The 18,589-nt window shown below is 29.6% G+C and overlaps 1 long non-coding RNA gene across 3 annotated transcripts in view; it reads right to left on the bottom strand.

Annotated features, from left to right (window-relative positions):
• Positions 1-18,589, bottom strand: part of LOC139427210 (uncharacterized) — a 95,840-nt gene that overhangs the window by 8,134 nt on the left and 69,117 nt on the right. For 2 of the 3 annotated variants that reach the window (XR_015430722.1, XR_015430721.1), the window contains one exon: positions 8,738-11,830. This is a non-coding gene — a long non-coding RNA (uncharacterized LOC139427210). Of the gene's footprint in view, positions 1-7,172; positions 11,831-18,589 lie in introns of those variants that run through there. The other variant, XR_011638347.2, reaches the window with a different exon arrangement.

Raw genomic sequence — 18,589 nt, 5'->3', positions numbered from 1 at the left:
CTGTTCTTTTTTTGAAAAACTCTCTCGTCCTCTCCGTGTTCAGCCGCTAGGGTGCTCAAGCTGCAACATATATAATCAATGTAAATTCAAAGTATAACCAAATAGTTTTATTTTGAACAAAGTAATGGGGAATCAAATAAATCAAACAATTATAACTGCGTCCACAAATAAACTGCTAAAGAATTACTTTGATTTCCAGTTTTATCTTTTTATCCTGTTTGATACGGTTTTATGTTGGCACGTATTTGTGACAGTCGGCGAGAAAGGGTTAAGATAGCAACTGCTAAACAAACATCGCTTCTAGTTTAAGATCAAGGGATAGCCTGTATGTGAAAAGTCGTGACTGTAAGGCGGTTGGTCGAAATGCTCCAAACTGAAACATTGAGTAAGGTTTTCAGTGACACAAGTAGAAATAAGGACGTGCTTTGTCATGAAAATGTGTGCGTCCATCATTGAATTATCGTACCCACTTCTTCACCATTCCATCAAAAATGTTCACCATAACCCTTACGAAAAAAATCGAGGTATAAATGAGGTATTTTCTTAAGGTAAAAAGGAGGTTGTTATTTAAATACGTCGTTAGGTTGAAAAGGGTCCAAATGAATAGCACAAAATTAACCTTAAATATACCTCCCGAGGTATATATGTATCAACCTAGGATGTTTAATTTTGCATCTGTTGAGAGGTAGATATTTACAACTTCAAGGTATTCATTTTCAACTTTAGGTTATTACTTATCAATCTGAAGTAGATTTTTTAGCATTTGTGGAAGGATTTACTCAACAACCTATGGTGTTTCATTTAACCCTTCAGGTTATTATAAATCTACTTGAGGTGTTTTGTGTACGCCCTCAAGTAATTATTTTTCAAACTCGTGTATCAGCTCAGGTACGCTTGTTGCAAGGCTGAAAGCCCTTATATAACAAGACGGAAAAGAGTAAAAACTGGTACGAAAGACTTTTCTTTCTACCATTTTTTTCGAGAAAAATAAAATATCTGTAACTATCATGATTTATTTTTTAGTTTTATCATGCATATAAAACTGTTTCATTTCCAAGATAAAGTAGATATTGTTGAATAGTTTGAAAAAAAGAATTAGTAAACTCCTCCCAAAAATTAGCTATAATTGAAATGAATTTACACAAAGTATGGTTTTTCAAAATGAAATTTATTTTTATATTGAAACAACATTACGGAAAATATTTTCCTACAAAATTACCACCATGGTTCAAATATTTGACATAGCACGGAACAAACTTTGTGAAACTGAAACCTTTATGTAAATGTTTTACCTGAAACCTTTGAACCCCTGGCTTGTTGAAGTATTTATTTATCAAAATATGATGCGTCGTTTTACACTTTAGGTTATAAGTCTACCTCAGGTGTATTTTTCAACCGTTTAATAGCTTGATTTTTATGAACGTGAGGTGTTCTATGTTCTACTTTAGGTTATTATTTATCATCCTCAGATATAGATTTATATAGTTGTGGAGGTATTTTTTTATCTACCTAAGGTGTGCCATTTTTCACTTCTGGTTATTATAAATTAACCTCAAGTTAATTTTTGACACTTGGAAAGGTTATTTTTTATTAACGTGAGGTGTTCCATGTCTTACCTTAGGTTATCATTTCATTACCATAAGTATATATTTTTTGCATTTTTAGAAGTATTAATTTATCTACCTAAGATGCGACATTTTACACTTCAGGCTTATATAGCTCTACCTAAAGCTGTTTTTTTTTTAATATTTACGAAGGTGATAAACAGTTAGTCAGCTGAAATTCAAATTACTTTTATTTAAAACAAAAATGTCATTTTTTCACAAACTAACAGAATTATTTTAATAATCTTTTTGTTTTCCTGTGCATCTGGCATCATTATGGTACTTGTAAGTTTGATAATTAGATTTTCTTTCCTTTTTTCTTACAAATCTTTAAACTCAATAATCCTAGTCTATATTTTTAAACTTTTTGTCAGAGTTCATTAAACTAATAACTTTTTTTCTAAATCTTTGACACTGACTGTAAAAAGGACTTCCGATAGTGTCAATCACATCAGAGTTTCTTAAAAAATAATTATTTTAATAGTTTTTAATTAATGTAATCAGGAATCAACAATCGTTTAATAAATTAAAATTTTAAAGTTATGTAAAGATTTTTATGCATTTTTTTACACACAATCAAATAAAACTAATCACAAGCTGATAAGGAGCATTTGTTTCAAAGTTGTGAGCAATTTCATGAGAAGAAAATGCTTAGGATAGAAAGATTTGAAATAATACTTTTGAAAGAAATTGAGTAAAATATATCCTATATAACTTATAATACCGAGCAGAATAAAAGTAATTGTAAGTTGCTACAAACATTTGTTTAAATATAAAATCATATCCTATGGGATGAAATCCAAAAAATGCATATAACTTTCAAACAATAAATGTTTTTATTTGCAATTGATTTTTATTCAATTCTGCATTAAAATTGTAAAATAAACAATACAGACGTATTTTTGAAATATTTAGGATTTTCAAAATTCGCTATTTTCTGAAGTAGTGAACCATAAACAGCTGCATAAAAAAGCTCATAACCTTGAAACAATTCAGCATATAAACTTGAAATTGGGTTTATTTAATTCTGTAATATGTTATAACAATCTGCTTAATAAATAATTAACATGGGTAAAGTGCTAAAAAATAACTTGTAGTGAAAAATAACAGTTCTGTGATCATACATGAAAAAGTGAGCTAGTACAGTCTCTAGTTTTCAATTATCAAATATCTGGCCAACAAGTGTTATCAACGATTACATAGCTGCCAACTCTTCCGGTTTCCCCGAAGATTTTAATTTCGTATTTGAAGTGGTACTGAAACTCATGACCCATTATACTTTTTGAATTATAATAATAATTATAAATGAGTTTGACCACCACTACATAAAAATAATTACAACGAATATATAAAAGCATAATAATCTATATGAAAGTGGGTTTTTACCGAGTCCAAATATAAAAATATTTTTGAGTAAGATTGTTTTTCGGTGATTGTTTTGCTACCACTTGAAAAATCCATTCTCAGAACGAGTAAAAGTTGGCAGGTATGCGATTACATCCAGAGATGCCAACTTGCTCCGGACAGCAAATATATATTTTACAGTGGTAGTTTATCAGTTGTGATTCTTGGTTTAATAAATTCAAATTAGTAAATTTTTATCCACCACTATTTCTAAATAATTCGTAGGCTTATATAATTTACCACATTATAGCATACCTGCCAACTCTTCCGGATTTTCCGGAAGATTTTATTTTCATATTTAAAGTGGTAGTAAGTATATACAGTTTTTCCCTTTATAAACTTAATTTTTGGATGATTTTGATCACCACTATTCTTACAAAAATTAAGCACATATATTAATATGCGTTACTATCATGGTTGTCAACTTAAGTTTTCCCAAATGCAACGTATTTGTTTGCTTAAAATTGAAGTTTTAATTCCATTTTAATACCACTGGGAAAAATGATAATGGAAGGGTTTTAAAGTTGGCAGGTATGTTATAGTACTTATGTCATGCTATACCTTTTAAAAAACAAGTAAACATAGTCAAATATTGCAAAATTTGCTTTGTAGTTATTTACCGTTTTTTTAATTATTTTGGCGCTTCCGGTGCAGTTGGCATCTCTGTACATCATGGCTGAAAGCCCTTACATAGCAAGACGGAAAAGTGCAAAAAGTGGTAAGAGAGACATTCCATTATAGCATTTTTTTTTCGAGAAAAATAAAATATCTGAAACTATCAAGATTTCTTTTATAATTTTAGTCTATATATAAAACTGCCTGTATTTCAATGATAAAGTAGATATTGTTGAATAGTTTTAAAAATAATAAGTTAACTCCTCCCGAAAACTAGTTATAACTGAAATGGTTTTACTACCAGCCTTTCCTCTTTTCAATCTCGCTTTCACCCCTGGATTACATAAATTTTGTAGTTTATTATGAGAGATTACTTCTTATCTCAGATTAAGCACGTATTTCATGGATATCCATCTAATCATGACTGTGTTCATTTTTCAATGGCAATTAATGTAAATCTCCGATCAAGTTTGTACATACTTCTAATCATAGTTACTTTATTATAATGTTACCACATTGTTACATAATTCAAAATGTTTTATTCACTGTACATAATTTTCATGATGAATGGGGTAGGGGACGCTGCACGGCCTAGGCACCCAGTTTTGTTTAAATAAAGAAAAGAACGAGAGATTACTTCTTCCCTTTGGCAAGAATTCAGATATCTTTCCCAGGGAAGGGCTGAGCAGTAGCTTGCCGCTTCTTTGCCACTGGCTGAGCAGTAGTTAGCCACTTCTTTGTTGTTGCACATGTGCTATTTACAGCCTAGGTCATCTCAGCAATATCAGGGAACTACTTGTGGATGAACTCTGTATATATATATATATATATATATATATATATATATATATATATATATATATATATATATATATATATATATATATATATATATATATATATATATATATATATATATATATATATATATATATATATATATATATATATATATATATATATAATTCATAATCAATAGTTAGTAGAGCCTCCACGAGCTCCAATTACAGCGTGAACCCTCCGGGGCATACTTTCCACAAGTCCTTGTGTGACAGCTAGTGGTATTTTCTTCCACTCGTCTTGGAAAAGAAATGTAAGTTCCTTCACCGATTTTGAACCGGTAGTACACCCCTTAATTCAGCGGTCCAACTCATCCCAAAGATTCTCGATAGGGTTCAGGTCTGGGCTCTGGTCAGGCCAGTCCATTCGATTAACCCCATTGGCACCATACCAAGCCTTGGTGACCCTCGCCACATGAAAGCTGGCATTGTCGTCCTGGAAGTTACAGGGGTCCACCCCGTAAAACTGTCACAACGTAGGAAGCAAGAAATTATACATTGGCATACGAAAAGCATAAAATTAATCTTAAAATGAGTTTAATTAAAATTAGTCCATCTAAAATTATATTTCCCAAGTGAAAAATAATTAAATATAACAATATAAGTTGTAAAAATTCAACGAATTTTAGTTGTCCTCTATAGAGGACGATATTAAAATACGGGCTAAACAACGTCAAAATAAGCTTAAGTATAACTAAAATGACTTCATACATCTCAATAAATACCTGACTCTCATAAGTTGAAATGACGTGACATTTTTATGCCTCATAAATACCTCTTTTGTGACAAGTTTTCTACCTTAGAAATCACTTTCTCAGTCTGGTTGGTATGGAGTGAATTTAAAACCTCAAAATAAGTTTAGGTATAAATAAAATGACTTCATAAGTCTCTATAAATACCTCACTCCTTTTAACTAAAATAAGATAAATTTTCTTATACCTCATAAATACCTCTTTTGTTAGCATCAGAAAAGCAACATTTATACATTGAAAATCAAATCATCAGCCTTGTTGATTTGAAGTGAAATCCAAACAGCCTCAAAATGAGCTAAAGTGTGTGCAAAACAACTTCGTACACCTGAATTACAACCTTTACCAGGTAGAATTTTCTTGGTTGTTTTCTCAGCAACCCTAAATATACCTCATATATACCTCAAAACAATCTCGATACTTCAGAAATACCTCAAATCAACCTCAAATATACCTTAAATTTTAGAAAGGGAATTTTTTACAAGTTGATGATGAATTTTCACTTGTTTTACTTTCTTCGAGTTCAAAAATTTCAATACCGGAAGAATTTTACGGTTCGCGCGAAAGGCAATCGCATTAACCATTGTGAACGTTTATTAAAACACAACACAATTTAGTTGTCATTACGTCACAGAATAGACAATTTACCAGAGACAAACATGCACACATTCTCCGTACTATGACACAACCACTTCGGTGACAGTACCTATAATGAAACAGTACCTATTTTCCAGGCACACCTCGTGTTTTTGCCATTCGAAGACAGCTTGTACTTGAATTAAATGGGGTTCTAGCAAAGTTTTGAGGCAAAATTTGACGTCCAATGAACTAGAACTGCATCCTTGGCTGTATGTGTCTTTAATATATTTGTGTCTCTTTATATTTGTTGCTTTTTCATATGGCTGAGCGTTATAGATTCAAATTCAATATAATAAGTTAAAATCACATTAATATAAAGCATACTTTTTGTTACCAATGGCAAATCTATTCGTCAAATATAGTAAAAGTTTAGCAGCTTAGCCTTTTATTTCCAACGGAAATGAAATAACACTATGCCATTCGCATTCTCGACATTTAAATTTCCATCCATTGCATTTTAGAATATTTAATAATTCAACGATTCTGCTCGATGTATAACTTAGTTTAAATTCAATGTTCATTTTGAATTTATTTAAAACTTTAATTTACTAATAACTTTGTTGACAGTGACCATCAGTATATATTCCGAAACATTGCTATTCCATTGCATTACAATAATTTGTCAAAATTAACTTCGTTGCAAAGCTATGAGATAAAACTTTTAAATAATATGAAATATTTAGCAGCGGCAGTTAAGCTGCATCTGAATTTCTGAGCATTAATCGTAGCAGTAGTACATTAATAATAAGATTTATAGAGGAAGATTAATTTTAATTGCATTTGATGAGTGACGTAAACATACCGGAACTGGATACAACTTCCTGTTTTATAGGAAGATGATTTTACACCTCTTGGTGTTTTAGCACCCATTTACTCCTAGGCTAAAGGTCTTTATTAGAAAAGCACGCGCTCAACCCTATCATGAGAAGTTAAGCTGACATTTTCAAGTTGTGAAAATTTTGGCAGTTGGTCGGGGTTAATGAGCTAGTCATTTGTCAAAATATATATTCCTGACACAATGTGACTTTGGAGCTGTAGAATGTGTCAAATTGTTGAACAATGTGTTCCGTTAAAATATTCTAAAGTAAAGATAACCTAATTCGAGAGGAAGTTTTCCAGAAATACTGAAATATATGTTAATACACTGCTACAAGTGTTAGAGAGTAAATTAAATAAGCTTTTACCCTGTATATCGTATAACAGATAGTAACTTATAAAGCATACATTTTAATATTCGGGACATTTCCTGCAAAATATATTATTTCGTTGTATATGAACTTTTTGAGACAATAAACTTTTATTAAATTTATGTGTGGGAAAATAAAAATAGGATATATTCATAATATTATCAAAGTAGCTTAATTTTTACAATGAATAATTTGCAGAAATACTGAAATATATGTCAATATACTGCTACAAGTGCTAGAAAGTAAATTAAATAAGCTTTCACCCCAGTATATCGTATAACCGATAGTAACTTATAAAGCATACATTTTAATATTCGGGACATTTCGTGCAAAATTATATTACTTCGTTGCATATGAACGTTTTGAGAAAATAATCTTTTATTAAATTTATAAGTAGGAAAATAAAAATAGGAAATATTGATGATATTATAAAAGTAGCTAAATTTTTACAGCGAAAGCTTTGACTGTGACACTACTAAGTAAAAAATATTTATATTTTAATCCTTTACAATCCAGAAATGACTCTCAGACACCATTGCCAACTGTGAAGTAACTATGACTCAAAAACTTTCAATTTTTCTTTCTTGGTTATCACCTCCTGCATCAGAAAGCCTACACACAGTTTTTTATAAGTAGTCTGTTCAGACTATTTAAAGAGTGAACCAGTGGTGTGCATGAAACCAAATTCTATTTTAAAAGTAAATGAGAGAAAGTTGGCATATATATTTGAGAATTGAATCTTTGATGGTGGACAAATAGATAAGACAAACCGATTATATTCATGAATTAAAAATGTTTTTAGACGTATATTTGCTATCAATTTCTTATTTTTACTAGATATTCTAATGAATGGCTCTTTCGTAAACTAGTTTACTTTCATTGTGGTCTGATCAAACTACCTCTAAGAAGCCATGAGGAGGCTTTCAGTTATAGGAGGCGTTGGTTTGAAGCATATATATTTTTTCTAATATGCAGTCTTTAGGTTTTGTATCTGAACGATGCATATAAAATATTGAAATAAAAAAAACATCTAATTACCAGTTTAATTTATTAATAATAGCTAATAAAACTCTGAAACTTTATACTTGCGTGATTTTTGAGAGATTAAAATTCGCTTTTCTTATGCTGTTATGCGCAGTAGTTTTCTCAAAACTAACTGAGCGTAATAATAATAAGAAGTAAAGATTAGAAGTATTCGGAAATATTTACAATGTGACTGAAGTGAAATATTAGGTCTACCGGAAGGATCCGCTTGTGAAAGTGCAATCCTCTTTTTACGGAAATGCGAAAGTATAAATATAGCTGCATACTCTTCCGGTTTTCTCGAAAGATTTTATTTTCACATTTCAAGTGGTAGTGAAACTCATTCCATTAAACTTTTCGAATTATAATAATAATTCTTAAAGTTTGACCAACACTACACATGAATAATTAAAACAAATATATAAAGGCAATAGTCTTTACAATATCGACTTTCAACCTGGTCAAAATAAAAATATATTTTTTGGGTAAGATTTTTTTTTTCGGTGATTGCTTTACTAATACTTGGAAAATTCATTCTCGGAAAGCCCACATATATATATATATATATATACAGATGCCAATTATACACAGCAATAATACACAGATGCCATAATAATATAAAAAACGGTAAACTACTACAAACTAAAATTTGAAAATATTTGACTAATTTTGCTAACTTTTTAAACTGTGTAATATGACTTGACTGTTCGTTCGTTCGTTTATAGTAGAACTCAGTATCTGAGGTCTAAATGGCCCTTATCCCATTTATTAAGAAATGTCCCTAAGTGACATACATAGGAAAATTGTATTGGTGGTTCGGAAAAGAACCTGAAATGAGATAAAATAATAAAAGGCTTCAGGTAAGATGTAGCAGGCTTGATGGTGAGGCTCCTCATCCGCCGCTTTAATTTTAATCAATTTATACATTAGCACGTTGAATGCCACGCTAATTTTACACGGCTTGCACGACTGGCCACAACGGTAGACGGCTACAAACTAAATTTGCAAACATTAGACAGATTGTGCTTGGTTTTTAAAATGTTTAGCATGACATATCTTAAGAAATTGGTGACTTATGTCAGACTATGAATTGTTTGGTAATGGTGGATAAATATCTACTGAATTGAATATATTAAGTCAAGAATCACAATTAATAAACTACCACTTCAAAATTTTTTTTCGCTGTCCGGGACAAGTTGGCATCTCTGTGTATATTAATAAAACTATTTTTGTGTGTTCTATATTGCATTAATTTCTTCAAACCAATTTAGTAACGATAAAAATATAAGAAAAAATAAAAATTTACTCGAATTATGTGTTTCTAATAATCTTGGCATCACCGGGCACCGGTGACCCCCATGGTATTCAACGTGTTAATATGCTATCATTTCTTTTCTATATCACTTTTTATATTACCGCAATGGAAAAAAAAGGCTTTAGTATGTACTATTATTAGAAGATAGAGATTTTTATTTCCAGAATTCGACTGACTCGTTGCTGGCTAATCATCCTTTCAAGAATTTTTTTTTTTATTTATACTAGTGGCATTAACAAGATTTCCTTATTCCCAATTTTTTTTGGTGAAACAAATCATTTGTATTCACCATAAAATATGTCTAATACAAACTTTTATACGTATAAGGAATGGCGCGCAGATTTTTTTAAACTAAAAGTTGACGCTAATGATCATTTAGTTAAATGTAAATAAATAACTTCTTTTATAATGGGAGCGTTTTTTTACGTGTCTTCAGTGTTGAAATTCGTGCGCTAATGTGCGAAATAGGAATTTTTTAACAGTAATTTAACCCTTTAATATGCCATTTATTCTCAGTAAAGGCAAATAAAATAATTTTTGATTTTGAAATTGATAAAAGGAAGAAAAAACTTTCATTTGTCTTATTAGATAAAATTTATTTAAATTTTAGAGCCCTTTTTTATGGTTAGTACTACGGCTCATTATATGTTATAAAAATGTAAGAAACTTACTGGCTTTTCCATTTATAAAATTAATTTTATTATTACTTTAAACTGTAAAAAGAATTTTGCGTATAATAAGTTTTCATGCGTTTTTGTTTTAAAATCAAACTCACATATTGTTACCAATTTTATTCAGACGTGCTTTATCAGAGCTGAATTATTAACAAATGGAAACCAAAATTTAAAATGGTAAAATAGTTTGTCATGGACTTTTAAAATTGGGGGTAATTATTATTACCAACTCCTTAAAAAGAGTTCAGTTACATAATTTGAATAAAAAAATATTGCAATTGCTGACTTCTCTCATTTTTCTCGGAAGGTATTAAAATAGATTATAAATGTGAATTTAATTTCTATGGGTGTAATTTTTTTGCATAAATTTATTAATTTTGAGATTAATTATATAAAAGTCTTTCTACAGAAGTTTAAAACTCTCATAATTCTCCCGAAACATACAAATTTTAAATTTAAAGCATTAATACGAAATATATCGCGAGATGCGTTGATGTTTATTCAAATGACAGACATGCCAACTGCTCCGGACGAGCCATACATATTAAAAAAAAACGGTAAACAGCTACAAACTAAAATTTGAAAATAATTCTCTAATTTTGCTTATTTTTTAGACGGTATAATAAAAATAGGACGTCTACAGTAACACAAAGTGCAGAGATGCCAACTTGCTCCGGACAGCGAATAAATATCATCGAGTGGTAGTGTATTAATTGTGATTCTTTGTTTAATAAATTCAATTTATCAGATTGTTATCTACCACTGTTTCAAATAATTTGTAGGCTTATATATTCACCACTTTATCATAGTAAATCATGTTAAAACGTAAGCAAAATTATTCAAATATTTGCAAATTATAGTTTGCAGTTACTTACGGTTTATAAAATTATTCTGGCGTACCCGGAGCAGTTAGAATCTCTGAAAGTGGCGAATAATATTAGCTTTCGAATTATTTAAAAATAGTGGTGGTAAGAAACCTAATAAATTGAACTCTTTAAACCAAGAATCATACATTAATAAATTACCACTCGAAAATATTTGTCCGGAGCAAGTTGGCATCTCTGAAATGAGGTTTAGATTTTTAAATTGTTTTCTTGTAAAAGTGGTAGATTCAGAATTTTATTTTTATTATATGAAAAACTCTAAATATTTTCTAAAATTGCACAAAATTTTCCTTCTAATTTTACGCATGATGTAAATACTAAAGGAAATTTACAATGAATACATTACCGTGAATATTCCCTATATTGTTCCTCGAAAGAATGTTTTTCAAACGATAGCAGCATTTTACTTCCTTTTGAAATTATTAAACATATTTACAAAAAATTATACTCAAGATAATTGTCTTTGCTGTCTCACAGCAGAAAATTAAATGCAGTAAAGTTTGCAGTGTTTTACGTGAAGGAACCAATTACTCTAAAAAGTTTTACTTTGTGATATCATTTGTATACTGCTGCCTAGTTATGGACATACAACCATTTCTTCAGAATTGGAGCCTTTAGCTATAATTTCGCAATGATAATGAAAAATGCACTTTTTGGTGCTTTCTCAAGAAAAACGTAACATCTGTTAAACATCAGCGCCTCAAGATTTCTTTTTTTTTTTTTTTTTTTTTTTTTTTTTACAGAGTGTGAAATTTCACAATTAGGACGAACTCTGCACACGAAGTTTGTTGTTTTCTGCCTAGTTAAGTAGTTGCAGTCGTTTCCAAGGGGTATTTGAGTTTTTCTGTAATATATCTCTCAATGTCTGTGAAAAATGCAGTTCTTGGAGTCTTCTGCCTGAAAAATAATAGTTAAAATTTAGCACATTACTATTTTTTACAACAAAATATGAAAGTACACTATTAGGACAAACTGAGTGACCTAACAATTTGTTTCATTATTGTAATTTTTAGCTGATATTAATAAAGAAAATTAGCATCTTAAGATATTGTTTTTTATAGAATATAAAAGTATATAGTCGAAATTTGTTGGGTTCCAACTAAAGAAACCAATCATATTCTAAAGTTTTGCTTTGCTATATTATTTGAGTATTGCTGACTATTTAAGAAGATGCGTTCGTTATACAGGGTACTGGAGCCTTACAAAGTTATGATTTCTGATTTTTTTGTGAAAAATGCAGTTTTTGGAGTCCACTGCCGGAAAATGTTTGGTTAAAAATTAGCACCTTAAGACTGTTTTTACAGAACATGAAAGTTTACTATCAGGATAAACTCAGTGACTAAACAATTCGTTAGATTATTGTTATTTTTAGCTGATCTAACCCATAAAACTTTAAAAAAAAGTGAAATCCACAGCTTTTCATTTCGGTATATTTAAAAATACCTTTGATTATACCTTTGAAGGAGTTACCCAGTTTAAGTATCTGGGTACGTGAGTTACCAGCTAAAATGAGATAAGGGTTGAAGTTAGTAACAGACTTTTGATGGCTAATAAGTGCAACTTTGGTCTAAGGAACCAATTAAAATCGAAATTCCTCAAGATATAAATGTTTAAAGAGAGGCGCAACTCTTTAATTTATGTTGCAACGCAAATGACGTAGAGTTTGAAATACTACAATTTAGAGCCTTGGTGGCTCAGAAGATAGTGCTCGCGTCTCCCGAAGAGTTGACCCGGCTTCGAATCAGAGAGATGGCTGGTCGAAACGAACTCGGTAATCGTCTCGGCCCAACTACAGTGCTGACGTAAAATATCCTCAGTGGTAGACTGATCATGGACAAGTCTCCCTTGTTGTCAGGCTAATCGCAAAAGGTTTTTGTGGTTATCCCCTCTATTTAAAGCAAATGTTGGCTAGCTGCATCAAAAAGCCCTTCTCAAAAGCAAATTTCCGCTAATACATGATCCAGGATTTCTCTTGAATTTTCGATTGGGTTTAAAATTACAAAGCTATGGGATGGAATATCGGTAGTCGTAAACTAAAAATTGGGTCGGTTGTTCAGTGACGATAATTAAATAAAATAAAGCCTATAATGTTACAGTCTGTAAATTATCATTTATTATTTATTCATTTTTTATGAAACATTGTTATAGTCTTAAAGTCAAGTTCAGAGATAGACTAAAAACCTGGCATTCATTAAGAGGCATTTTTTAAACACAAGATTTTTTCAATCTTGCTGTTGAAATCAAACTTGAAGTAAAATATATTAACTAGTTAATCAATTTAATTAAATACAAAATTTAAAAAAAAACACTTTAAAATCAAAAATCCTCAATCATTACACATTTAAATTATTTTACGATAAAATTTCTTATTTTTTAACATTTGCTCTAACATTTGCAATACAGTATTACAAAACGTTACTCATTTAGATTTTATTCTTCCTGGCACTGACTCCAGAAAATATTTTCGTTTCCTGAATTAAACACCTTTAAATGCCGACTTAGAATGTTACTTTCCGCTCTGAAGCGCTAATGAGGAGACAGGCAATCGGGAATGGTAAGGATTTCTATCTTAGGAGTAGTAGTACTCTTGCCCCCTTCCAGAGAAACAGATTCATGGATTTAAAATAGGGAAGAAATCTTTCTGTAAGTCTAAAGTATTATGAAGGGAAAATAAGTTCTTGTTGTACGAAAGGAATCAGATACTGCTTGGTATTATCTGTCTGATGCGCTGATGGTAAACAAAATGATTCAGTGTGTGTGTGCATGGATCTGAGAAGCTTCTTATCTTAACTCGAAACTACATTAAACTTTACTGAAAGTTTTATTCGTTTTTATTTCCTTATTATATTTATATTTTTAATATAAAATTTCTTTTTTGATTTAATGTAAATAAGAGATTATACCGATCTTAGCCCATTTGTGACTAAGGATGTTAAGTAAAACTTTAGTGGTTTTTGCAAACTATTTCATAGTGTGGAACAGATTTTTATCCTAGGAGTAGAAGTACTCTTGCTCTTTTCCAGAGAAATAGATTTATGGATTTAAAATAGGGACGAAATCTTACTGTAAGTCTGAAGTATTATGAAGGGAAAATAAATTCTTGTTGTACGAAAAGAATCAGATACTGCTTGGTATTATCTGTCTGATGCGCTTATGGTAAACAAAATGATTCCATGTGCGTGTGCATGTGAGAAGCTTCTTATCTTAACTTGAAATTACATTAAATTTTACTGAAAGTATTATTCTATTTTATTTCTTTATTGTATTTATATTTTTAATATAAAATTTCTTTTTTGATTTAGTGTAAATAAGAGATTAGAACGATTTTTGCCCATTTGTGACTCGGGATGTTAAGTAGAACTTTAGCGGTTTTTGCAAACTAGTTTAGTGTGGAACAGATTTTTATCCTGGGAGTAGAAGTACTCTTACTCTTTTCCAGAGAAATAGATTTATGGATTTAAAATAGGGTAGAAATCATCCTGTAAGTCAAAATTATTGTGAAGGTATAATAAGTACTTGTATGAAAGATATTAGATACTGCTTGGTGCTATCAGTCTTATCAGCTGATGGTAAACAAAAGGATTCAGCGCGTTTGAGAAGCTTGCTGAACTGAACTTGAAACTCCATTGAGCTTTGCTGATAATATTATATTTTTTATTTCTTTATTATATTTATATTTTCTTATATAGCATTTCTTTTTTGTGGATTGTAACTAAACAATTAGAGCGATCGGGATGTTAAGCTTTACTTCTGCGGGTTTTGCCAAATTTTTTATAGCGTGGAAAAGATTTCTATACTAGTACTCTTCTCTTCTATACTAGTTTCTATACTAGTCCTTCTATTTCTATACTAGTCCCTCTTCTAAAGAAACAGATTCATGGATTTAAAACAAGAAAGAAATCTTTCAGTAAGTCCGAAGTATTATGAAGGGATAATAAGTATTTACTGTATAAAAGGAATCAGATACTTCTTAATGTAATTTGCCTTATGCTGTCATGTTAAACAAACTGGTTGGATGCTTGCTAATCTGATATTGAAACTACATTAAACTTTGCTAATGCTTTATTCATTTTTTTGTTCAGATATAAATAAAGCATTAAACTTATCTTAACCATCGCCTCCCACCTCAGAAAGCCTCCACATGGTATTTTATAAGTAATCTGCGCAGACTGTACTCATTGAGTCCTTTTTCCTTCCTTCACCATGCTTTCAAAATATACATTTTAATTGTACATTAATTTCATTTCTTTTTAGATTTATTTCCTATTTTTTATTTTGACGAATTCCATATATATAACACACATATATTTTTTAAAATTTCTTATTGCTGTTTCTATCTCTAACTATCCATTAATTCTAAAAACAAGAATCAAATTTAATAAGTTTTAAAATATTTAGTTGTATTGGTTTTTAAAACTTTTTGACCAGTTTCAGCTGAAACAAAATCTAGAGATAATATGAACCCGTACTTACTGCGTTCTTTTTCCTTCCCTTGCAATGCTTGCAAAATATACGTTTTAATCGTGCTTTATTTACATTTCTCTTTACGTAACTTTCGAGATATTTTTCATACTGACGTATTTCATGTCAAGGTAAAAAAATATATTTATATATTTCACTACATTTTCTAGGGACGATTTCTCATGCTCCAGACCAAAATCTGGAGCAAATATTTGAATGTCAGCAATGAAAATAAACAGATCTTTCTATTCATATAATAAACGACCGCCTAGTGGGTATAAATGGCGGATATTTTTGTTGTGAATCTTCATATTTGACAGCTTATTTCACGTCCTTCACAAGGTATGATGCTCCAAAAATGAGAAGCTTCATCGTATGGCATGAAAAGATGATTGATTAGACTGCGTTATACCCAAACATTGCAATCTAATCATTCAGTAAGACATGTTTTCCGGTTGTTAAGCTTGAAGCAACGGAAAGGTTTGGGCTCTTGGTTTCAGGTCGTCTGTTACATTGGATATACTTATCTAATATATTTGTTCTTTCTAAGTCCTGGAGTCACGAAAGTGTCCCATCAGTGTATTCCTCAAATTGTGTCAGATGAATTGATGCTTATACCACAAATTTTCGAAAACAAAGTTTTATAAGATATCTTCATTTTACTAGGTATAATATTACAAAAGTTTTCTCTTACGTTAGAGGTGATAGTAATTCTCTATTTAATTATTGGATCTTTGAAGAAATTAAATTAGTGTTGTTAAAAGTAAATAACATAAAATAAATATTTAATTATTGGATCTTTGGGAAAATGAAGTTAGTGTTGTTAAAAGAAAATGGCATAAAATAAATATTTAATTATTGGATCTTTGTGAAAATGAAATTAGTGCTGTTAAAAGTAAATAGCATAAAATAAATATATATTTCTTAAATCAAATTTTTAAAAATCAACCATGGCGAGGGATCAAATCACGTACCCTCGAGACTAGTAGGTATAGCAATAGTTATATTATTGCTTAGCTGGAATTATAATAGAAGAACTGATGAACTGAGAACCCCTATAAAATTTTCGACAATACTATGCGTTTTTAAAATTTCCTCTTTTTTTATTCTATTTTTTAATAATCAAATAAAAAAATATTTATAAAAATGGAGACACTCGATTTATATGAAAGTGGTTAATTTTTGAATGAAATAAATTAAAGCTATACGTAAAATTACGTATGACATTTTCTTAAAAATGATGGAACTTTTCTAAACTATTATATGTATAGTATCTTTTGAAGGATCTAAACAAATCATAAGTTTATAACAAATACGATTAACTTTATTTATCAACATGTACAATTGTCCTTTTAACATTGTTAAGTATATTAAAACATGTTTGGAAGTTCCTATTAAACTCCTACAAATTACAGTTTTAGGTATAGTTATGTATTTTCTTTTAAATGTTAGAGCTCTTCCAAAACCATTTATATGTACAATATCTTCAGAAGGATATAAATAAATAATAAGATTTTAAGAAAATACTAAAAATTTTATAAATCGCTATGTAGTACAATCCTTAAAATTAGTAAATATTTTTAGAATGTTTAGGAGTTCCTGTCAAACTCCTATAAATTACAGAATTCTATCATTACGAAGAAAAATAAAGATTAAAACACTGAGTATTTATCTTTTAATTTTTACTACTTTCTCTAAAACATTCTAAGAAGAATATTCTAAATTTTCTAAATTAATTTCATCTTGAACAATTCATATACTACTAAACACTAAAATTTTATTTTCGTGAAGAAAAATAACGACTCAGTTACTTTAAATGCTACATCAAATCTTCTAGCATTTATGTACTTGTAGCGTGCTTATAAACTTGTTATTGAGCGCAATTGTTCAATACTTTCATTCTTTTAATGGAGCATCTTTTAAATAACGCACTGAAATATTGCATCAGTTCTTTTGAAATAACAACGAAAATTAATTAAATCTATTTCTTAGGTCTGTGTTAATGAATAAAGTTAGTGGTAATGAAGTTAAATGCTAATTAAATGGCCCCTCGATAAAATATGTTCCAACAACATCTGCGAAGAGCATTAAAATCAATCTAAAATATAACGTTTTCTGCTCGAGTAAAAATCAATATTGCTTTCGGACTTTTCAAGCGTCTGATATTTTCTGTTTAACGAATAACAAAATGTATACAGCGTCTTGGAATAGGGCGAGAGATAATCATTGGAAACCAGGTGGATTATGCAGCAACATTAAACAGGCCGAAATAATTATCGATTAAAATTTCTACATTTGCTTGGGAGTAATTTAGTTTTTCTTAGATAAACTAAGCTAATTATTTTGTACCTTGTTTTAAGTATTTATTGATAAAAAATTCGTTATGGCGTGGATTATTTTTTTTAAAGTCTTAAGTGGGTAATGATGCAACATTTAGATTTTCAATGAATTTTCAGTTTTCTATTTCTATTTTTTCTCAAACTATGTTGTGTTATAACATATTAAAATTACATAGACAAATATTTTTTGCATTATAAGAAAATATTTGTTTTGTTCATTATTAAAATATGTATAAAAAATATAGATTACAATTTTATAAAATTTAAGCATTATCTGTAAAATATGCAAACTATATATCATTCAATCAAAAATTATAATTTTTTTGTAGAATAGGTTGCTCACAACAAAAATCCAGATTGCTTTTAGATTTTTTTTATATTTTATGTGCAAAGAAGAACAAAATGCTTTCATTATTTTGAAATATTGCTATTGTTATTTTTTTAATCCTGGTGGAATATGCTGAAACATTATTAAAAATTATATATTACAATTTTATAAAATTAACGCATTACCTGAAAAATATACAAACTATATATCATTCAAACAATAATCATAATTTTTTGTTGAATATGTTGCTCACAACAAAAATTCAGATTGCTTTTAGACTTTTTTTAATATTTTATGTGCAAAGAAGAGCAAAATGCTTTCATTATTTTGAAATATTGCTATTGTTATTTTTTTAATCCTGGTGGAATATGCTGAAACATTAACAGGCCTAAATAATTATAGATTAAAATTTCTACATTTGCTTAGGGGTAATTTAGTTTTTTCTTAAAGAAACTAAGCTAATTATTTTATAGCTTGTCTTAAGTACTTATTGATAAAAAATCCGTTAAGGCGAGGATTATTTTTTTA

The sequence above is a fragment of the Parasteatoda tepidariorum genome, chromosome 12 (assembly GCF_982258835.1).
Source record: "Parasteatoda tepidariorum strain Cologne lab strain chromosome 12, Ptep-v5.0, whole genome shotgun sequence".
NCBI classification, from domain to species: Eukaryota; Metazoa; Arthropoda; class Arachnida; order Araneae; family Theridiidae; genus Parasteatoda; species Parasteatoda tepidariorum.
Note: the sequence above shows the minus strand (reverse complement) of the source record. Positions and strands in the feature narration are given on the sequence as shown.